Source organism: Paramisgurnus dabryanus, chromosome 9 (assembly GCF_030506205.2).
Source record: "Paramisgurnus dabryanus chromosome 9, PD_genome_1.1, whole genome shotgun sequence".
In the NCBI taxonomy this organism is placed as follows: domain Eukaryota; kingdom Metazoa; phylum Chordata; class Actinopteri; order Cypriniformes; family Cobitidae; genus Paramisgurnus; species Paramisgurnus dabryanus.
Genome location: NC_133345.1, coordinates 4,653,044 through 4,661,889, shown reverse-complemented (window position 1 = coordinate 4,661,889; position 8,846 = coordinate 4,653,044). Strand labels below are relative to the sequence as shown.

Genomic DNA, 8,846 nt, shown 5'->3' with positions numbered 1-8,846 from the left:
AATACAATGTATATGAGAATCAAAAAGCTCAAGTGAGATTGAAGACAAGAAGAACATTCCGTAGAGTAACGCTATAAAATGTAATATAAAGTAATTAACTATGACAAATAGACAACATCACAGGGACGATCAACTTTACAGAGGTTTTTCTCAAAAAATTCCTAGGTGCAAGAAAAATCTGTTCAGTCATTTCTGTGCGGATTGCTCCAAACATTATATGAGCAGAACCTGGCATAAAATAAACAAAATTTGTAAAAGGAGTAGCGAAAAAATCATTTACCATATGCCTTACAATAACACATGAACAGAATGATGGAAAATGACAAACGAGGTATCGTTGCAATCGGCATAAACCAGTGAATACAATTTCACAAAGAAAATTAATATCCGACAAAGTATTCAGAAGTTATGAGCAGTTCTATAAGAACTGTTATAGTTTATAACCCCTAGGTGGCGCTGTATTCTGACTTCCCAGATACAATCAGGACATCATGCCAAAGCTTCCTACCGATTTTTGCGCCAATATATCTAATACTTCAAAAGTTATAACAATTTATGACAAGTTTCAAAATGGCGGACAGGCGGTTCGGTCAAACCCGGCATAATCCACATCGACAGATGCGGCATGAGGTAAGGAATCCGTAGACACCAAGATCATAATTTTCTGACAAACGATTCAGAAGTTATGCGCAAAAATAGCCTTTTTTACTATCTCATGACCCATAGGTGGCGCTGTCACCAAATTGGCATGGACCCCCATTTCATGGTCGACATGAAGCGTACCAAATTTCATCTCGATTGATCAAAGAATGACCGAGATACAGCTTCAGAACCAATTTTGCGTCAATCTCGTTAAGTTCACGCATGAATTACTTTTAAATAAAGAAAAATATCAAAATTCTGTTCAGTCATTTCTATGCGGCTCACTCCAAAGATCACATGTGCCAAATCTCATAAGAATTGAACCAAATTTGAAGGAGGAGTAGCGAAAAAACGAAATACTGTACATTTCAAAATGGCCGCTACTGTAATGGGTGGAGTCTTACTGTAAAGTATCAAATTCAATAAGTGGGATGAGAGCAATCACGTGTACTAAGTAGAATTTTCATAGATCAAATGGTTCACCAATTATAACAGTTTGAACATTGAATTTTTGCACTGCTGGTGGCGCTATAGAGTTACTGCTAGAGACCCCATTTTTGGTCACATGACTTTTTAGGACCACCACTACAACTGTGCCAAATTTCATCACTCTACTACTTACGGTTCATAGGGCTGCCATAGACTCCCATTGGACAAGAGTAAGAATAATAATAATAACTAGATAGGTACATTTCCTGAAGAAAATGTGAGTGGTGCTTGCCGTGGCAAAATTCTGGGGAACGTATATGATTATACTCCAAGCCAAAAGTAAAACAATCCAACTCCCGTGTCTCTACGATGTTCTGATGCGGAGATATAAGGCTGTGTTTATCCGGTTGCTAGGGTACTGTATTTGGTTGCTAGGGAAAAATTTCCATCCACTAGTGATTACATGCCGAGTCACAAGTAAAATGGTCCAACCCCTGTGTCTCTACGATGTTCTGCTGCGGAGATGTAAGGCTTTGTTTACACTGTTGCTAGGGTACTGTATTTGGTTGCTAGGGGGGAAATTGGCATCCCATAGTGATTACACTCCGAGTCACGAGTCAAACGGTCCAACCCCCATGTCTCTACGATGTTCTGATGTGGAGATATAAGGCTTTGTTTACTCTGTTGCTAGGGTACTGTATTTGGTTGCTAGGGAAAAAATTGGCATTCCATAATGATTACACTCCGAGTCACTAGTCAAACGGTCCAACCCCCGTGTCTCTACGATGTTCTGATGTGGAGATATAAGGCTTTGTTTACTCTGTTGCTAGGGTACTGTATTTGGTTGCTAGGGAAAAAATTGGCATCCCATAATGATTTCACTCCGAGTCACTAGTCAAACGGTCCAACCCCCGTGTCTCTACGATCTTCTGATGCGGAGATATAAAGCTTTGTTTACTCTGTTGCTAGGGTACTGTATTTGGTTGCTAGGGAAAAAAATGGCATCCCATAGTGATTACAAGCCGAGTCACGAGTCAAACGGTCCAACCCCCGTGTCTCTACGATGTTCTGATGCGGAGATATAAGGCTTTGTTTACTCTGTTGCTAGGGTACTGTATTTGGTTGCTAGGGAAAAAATTGGCATCCCATAATAATTACACTCCGAGTCACGAGTCAAACGGTCCAACCCCCGTGTCTCTACGATGTTCTGATGCGGAGATATAAGGCTTTGTTTACTCTGTTGCTAGGGTACTGTATTTGGTTGCTAGGGAAAAAATTGGCATCCCATAATAATTACACTCCGAGTCACGAGTCAAACGGTCCAACCCCCGTGTCTCCACGATGTTCTGATGCTGAGATATAAGGCTTTGTTTACTCTGTTGCTAGGGTACTGTATTTGGTTGCTAGGGAAAAAATTTGCATCCCATAATGATTACACGCCGAGTCACTAGTCAAACGGTCCAACCCCCGTGTCTCTACGATGTTCTGATGCTGAGATATAAGGCTTTGTTTACTCTGTTGCTAGGGTACTGTATTTGGTTGCTAGGGAAAAAATTGGCATCCCATAATGATTACACTCCGAGTCACGAGTCAAACGGTCCAACCCCCGTGTCTCTACGATGTTCTGATGTGGAGATATAAGGCTTTGTTTACTCTGTTGCTAGGGTACTGTATTTGGTTGCTAGGGAAAAAATTGGCATCCCATAATGATTTCACTCCGAGTCACTAGTCAAACGGTCCAACCCCCGTGTCTCTACGATCTTCTGATGCGGAGATATAAAGCTTTGTTTACTCTGTTGCTAGGGTACTGTATTTGGTTGCTAGGGAAAAAAATGGCATCCCATAGTGATTACAAGCCGAGTCACGAGTCAAACGGTCCAACCCCCGTGTCTCTACGATGTTCTGATGCGGAGATATAAGGCTTTGTTTACTCTGTTGCTAGGGTACTGTATTTGGTTGCTAGGGAAAAAATTGGCATCCCATAATAATTACACTCCGAGTCACGAGTCAAACGGTCCAACCCCCGTGTCTCTACGATGTTCTGATGCGGAGATATAAGGCTTTGTTTACTCTGTTGCTAGGGTACTGTATTTGGTTGCTAGGTAAAAAATTGGCATCCCATAATAATTACACTCCGAGTCACGAGTCAAACGGTCCAACCCCCGTGTCTCCACGATGTTCTGATGCTGAGATATAAGGCTTTGTTTACTCTGTTGCTAGGGTACTGTATTTGGTTGCTAGGGAAAAAATTTGCATCCCATAATGATTACACGCCGAGTCACTAGTCAAACGGTCCAACCCCCGTGTCTCTACGATGTTCTGATGCTGAGATATAAGGCTTTGTTTACTCTGTTGCTAGGGTACTGTATTTGGTTGCTAGGGAAAAAATTGGCATCCCATAATGATTACACTCCGAGTCACGAGTCAAACGGTCCAACCCCCGTGTCTCTACGATGTTCTGGTGCGGAGATATAAGGCTTTGTTTACTCTGTTGCTAGGGTACCTTATTTGGTTGCTAGGGAAAAAATTGGCATCCCATAATGATTACACTCCGAGTCAGGAGTGAAACGGTCCAACCCCCATGTCTCTACGATGTTCTGATGCGGAGATATAAGGCTTTGTTTACTCTGTTGCTAGGGTACAGTATTTGGTTGCTAGGGAAAAAATTGGCATCCCATAATGATTACACTCCGAGTCACTAGTCAAACGGTCCAACCCCCGTGTCTCTATGATGTTCTGATGCAGAGATATAACTGTTTGAATTTTATGTTGCTAGGGTGCTCAAAAGTGGTTGCTAGGGGCGTGGCTTAAAAGCTTTGGGAATATCCTGATAGACTGATTGGATGTCTGAGTAAAATGAGCCCACCCCCTTGTCTTTACGACATTGTAAAGCAAAGATATCCCATCTGGAACTTTTTTATTCCCTTATATGGGCATGTTTCCTGCCCCATTATAAGTCAATGGGAAAATTCGGGTGCCTCTTACACCCCAGGGGTACAACTTACACCCCATTGTGATCCATGTTCTTACAGAGTCTACCACCCTCTTCAAATAATGTAACGCACATGTTTTTACAAAATCCTCGCCTGTACCTATGACCCGTCAACGTTTTTGCAATGTTAAGTCTATGGGATTTTCCCCCATTGACTTTTCATTGGGGCACTTTTGGGCGCCTCTTACACCCCAGGGGTACAACTTACACCCCAATGTGATGTATGTTCTTACAGAGTCTACCACCCTCTTCAAATGTTGTAACTCACATGTTTCTACAAAATCCTCGAGCGGAGCTATGACTCGTCAAAGTTGGGCGCAATGTTAAGTCAATGGGATTTTTCGGGTGGTTTTTCGCCCCCCTTTCGGAAATCCTGCACCCGATCGCTTATAAAAGTCATAGCACACCTCTCCTCAATAAGCCGGTCGATTTGAGCCCTCTTTCATGGGTCTACGACAAACCGTGCGGGACGAGTTAGGTGCCGAAAAAACGTGCAGATGTAAGAATAAAATATAACTAGATAGGTACATTTCCTGAAGAAAATGTGAAGTGGTGCTTGCCGTGGCAAATTTCGGGGGACAATACATGATTATACTCCAAGCCAAAAGTAGAACAATTCAACCCACATGTCTCTACGATATTCTGATGTGAAGATATAAGGCTTTGTTTATTCGGTTGCTAGGGTACTGTATTTGGTTGCTAGGGAGAAAATTGGCATCCACTAGTGATTACACTCCGAGTCACGAGTCAAACGGTCAAACCCCCGTGTCTCTACGATGTTCTGATGCGGAGATATAAGGCTTTGTTTACTCTGTTGCTAGGGTACTGTATTTGGTTGCTAGGGAAAAAAATGACATCCACTAGTGATTACCCTCCGAGTCACGAGTCAAACGGTCCAAACCCCGTGTCTCTACAATGTTCTGATGCGGAGATATAAGGCTTTGTTTACTCTGTTGCTAGGGTACTGTATTTGGTTGCTAGGGAAAAAAATGGCATCCACTAGTGATTACCCTCCGAGTCACGAGTCAAACGGTCCAACCCCCGTGTCTCTACGATGTTCTGATGCGGAGATATAAGGCTTTGTTTACTCTGTTGCTAGGGTACTGTATTTGGTTGCTAGGGAAAAAAATTGCATCCACTAGTGATTACCCTCCGAGTCATGAGTCAAACGGTCCAACCCCCGTGTCTCTACGATGTTCTGATGCGGAGATATAAGGCTTTGTTTACTCTGTTGCTAGGGTACTGTATTTGGTTGCTAGGGGCGTGGCTTGGGAGTGGCCAATGATGTGCCCAGTGATTACATTCCAAGTCACAAGTAAAACGGTCCAACCCCCGTGTCTCTACGATGTTCTGATGCGGAGATATAAGGCTTTGTTTACTCTGTTGCTAGGGTACTGTATTTGGTTGCTAGGGGCGTGGCTTGGGAGTGGCCAATGATGTGCCCAGTGATTACACTCCGAGTCACAAGTAAAACGGTCCAGCCCCCGTGTCTCTACGATGTTCTGATGCGGAGATATAAGGCTTTGTTAACTCTGTTGCTAGGGTACTGTATTTGGTTGCTAGGGGCGTGGCTTGGGAGTGGCCAATGATGTGCCCAGTGATTACACTCCGAGTCACAAGTAAAACGGTCCAACCCCCGTGTCTCTACGATGTTCTGATGCGGAGATATAAGGCTTTGTTTACTCTGTTGCTAGGGTACTGTATTTGGTTGCTAGGGGCGTGGCTTGGGAGTGGCCAATGATGTGCCCAGTGATTACACTCCGAGTCACAAGTAAAACGGTCCAAACCCCGTGTCTCTACGATGTTCTGATGCGGAGATATAAGGCTTTGTTTATTCGGTTGCTAGGGTGCTCAAATTTGGTTGCTAGGGGCGTGGCTTGGAAGTGGCCAATGATGTGCCCAATTGTTACACCCCTAGTCACAAGTAAAACGGTCCAACCCCCGTGTCTCTACGATGTTCTGATGCCGAGATATAACTGTTTGTATTTTATGTTGCTAGGGTGCTCAAAAGTGGTTGCTAGGGGCGTGGCTTAGTACGTCTGTAAGGATCCTGAGAGACTGATTGGATGCCTGAGTAAAATGAGCCCACCCCCATGTCTCTATGACACTGTGGTGCAAAGATATCCATCCGGGCATTTTATAATGGCAGTCTATGGTATTGGTTGCTAGGGTGCCCAAAATGGTTGCTATGGTAACCTTACACCCCATTGTGGAGGACGTCCTGACAGAGTCTAGCACCCTCTTCAAATTTAGTAACCCACATGTTTCTATGAAATCCTGGCTCGGACCTATGACCCGTCAAAATTTTTGCAATGGTAAGTCTATGGGATTTTGCCCCATTGACTTTTCATTGGGGCACTTTTGGGCACCTCTTACACCCCAGGGGTACAACTTACACCCCATTGTGATCCATGTTCTTACAGAGCCTACCACCCTCTTCAAATGTTGTAACCCACATGTTTCTACAAAATCCTCGAGCGGAGCTATGACTCGTCAAAGTTGGGCGCAATGTAAAGTCAATGGGACGTTTTCGGGAGGTTTTTCGCGCCCCTTTCGGAAATCATGCACCCGATCGCTTATAAAAGTCATAGCACACCTCTCCTCAATAATCCGGTCGATTTGAGCCCTAATTTATGGGTCTACGACAAAGCGTGCGGGACGAGTTACGCGCCGAAAAAGTGTCCAGAAAAAGAAGAATAATAATAATAATATCTTTGAGGAATAGTAATAGTGATGCTTTGCATAAATGCAAGCACCACTAATAATAATACTAACAATTGCAATAGGTGTCTCAGCACCTTCGGTGCTTGACCCCTAATAATACTAACAATTGCAATAGGTGTCTCAGCACCTTCGGTGCTTGACCCCTAATAAGAAAACCATCAATTACAATAGTGGCCTGCCGCCCTGCGGGCTTGGCCCCTAAAAATTAAGGATCAAACCATAGTAAACCGCAAGCTACAAGATTACTACGACAAAAACTTGCAAACCTCCCCTAACAGTAATGATTTTTTAATGATATTAAATATTTTAAACTTACTTCTAAAACCCCGCTGTGCTGTTGTCATCTTCTCAGTCCTGTCAGATTTTCATGGGCTGCGTCCGAAACCGCATACTGTATAGTAGGTACTGAATTAGATGAAGTGCCTACTTACTTGGCGTTAAAACAGTAGGTACTGTATAGTATGAATCCGGGTAGTATGAATGAGATTCGGACGTACTACATCCGCCATGTTGCTACATCACGTGACATACGTCGTCATCACGTCATGTCATTTCAGCGTGAAAACAGCCGCGTGCCTCTTCTTCTTCGTTGGATAACTCCTCGTCCGGGGCATCATGGGATAGTGAAGCGTCCATCGTATGCACACTGCTAAATCTAACCGGAAGTAGTAGGTCATCCGGGTACTTTTCGCATAATGTTTTTCGAATACTATGTATTCGGACATACTACTCGCCTCGCGTACTGCTTTTCGCGTACTATATAGTATGTAGTAGGCGGTTTCGGACGCAGCAATGGTCATTTTTGTTCTTCTGCTCTTCTGCGCTTTTGGCCTGAGTGGCGATTGGCAACTGAAGGGTCATTAGCGCCTCCTACTGGACTGGGTGTAGCGCATTCAATAGGCAGTGGAGGAAGTTTTTATTATGATCTTTTGACTATTTATTATTAATTAAGCAATACATTTAACACGATTTAATAATAATAATAATAATATGTAAATTCGCTTAACAAACACTATACTAAAAGATATAAAAGCAACCAAAAAATAACATTTGGTTATTTATTTATTTATTAACTTTACCAATCCCTGCACAAATAAAATAAAAAACTAAAATAAAATAAAATAATAAAATAAAAATAATAATGTAATTGCTTTGTGATTATTAATAATAATCAGTATCAACTTATCACTGTTTGTTAATATACACAGACTTAGCTGGCAGTTTTCTGAACTAATGCAGTCATTTTTGTTCAAAGTAATTAAAATAGCTGTTGATTCCCCATAATGATCATACATTTCAAATCTTCTTGAACACTCACTTACATATTTAAAGATGATCTGACCAGATAATTTTTACTTGCTGTATAAAAGCAAAAACCTGTCTGATGGTGATCCTGGGGGGGTCTTTAGGTCACAAAACTAACAGGACTTCATAATATAGTATTTTTAATACAATAATGCAGTGCTTTCTTTGTCATTTTTGACAAATACATCCACAAAGTACCATAACCATATGCCACAGCTTTAAAAATGCATCAGTATCACATGCATGTATGTTTACATACATTTATTAAATATGTGGAAAACAAATATGTATGTCACATATTTATAATTAATGTTGTCCATATATGCAAGAAACCAATATTATACTGTAATATATGCAGATATATGGTATCATATATTGATGACACAAAATATGTTTTTCACATGTTTGGACATATAAATGTTCATATATGTTGCATGCATATATTGTGTTCTCAGATAAGTCAAATATATGTATAGATATGTGGAAAACAAATATGTATGTCACATATTTATAATTAATATTGTCCATATATGCGAGAAACCAATACTATACTGTAATATATGCAGATATATGGTATCATATATTGATGAAACCAAATATTTTTTTCACATGTTTGGACATATAAATGTTCATATATGTTGCAGGCATATATTGTGTTCTCAGATAAGTCAAATATATGTATAGATATATGTCATACTATGTAAAATATAAGTACATATATGGCCATATATTACATTTTTGTATGGGTAGCTGT

General features: G+C 41.4%; 1 long non-coding RNA gene across 1 annotated transcript in view; it reads right to left on the bottom strand.

Moving 5' to 3' along the window:
- LOC135740002 (uncharacterized) overlaps window positions 1–7,309 on the bottom strand; it is a 77,382-nt gene extending 70,073 nt beyond the window's left edge. The window contains exon 1 of the long non-coding RNA XR_012337247.1: window positions 7,104–7,309. This is a non-coding gene — a long non-coding RNA (uncharacterized lncRNA). The remainder of the gene's footprint in view (window positions 1–7,103) is intronic.
- Window positions 7,310–8,846: the final 1,537 nt, after the last annotated feature.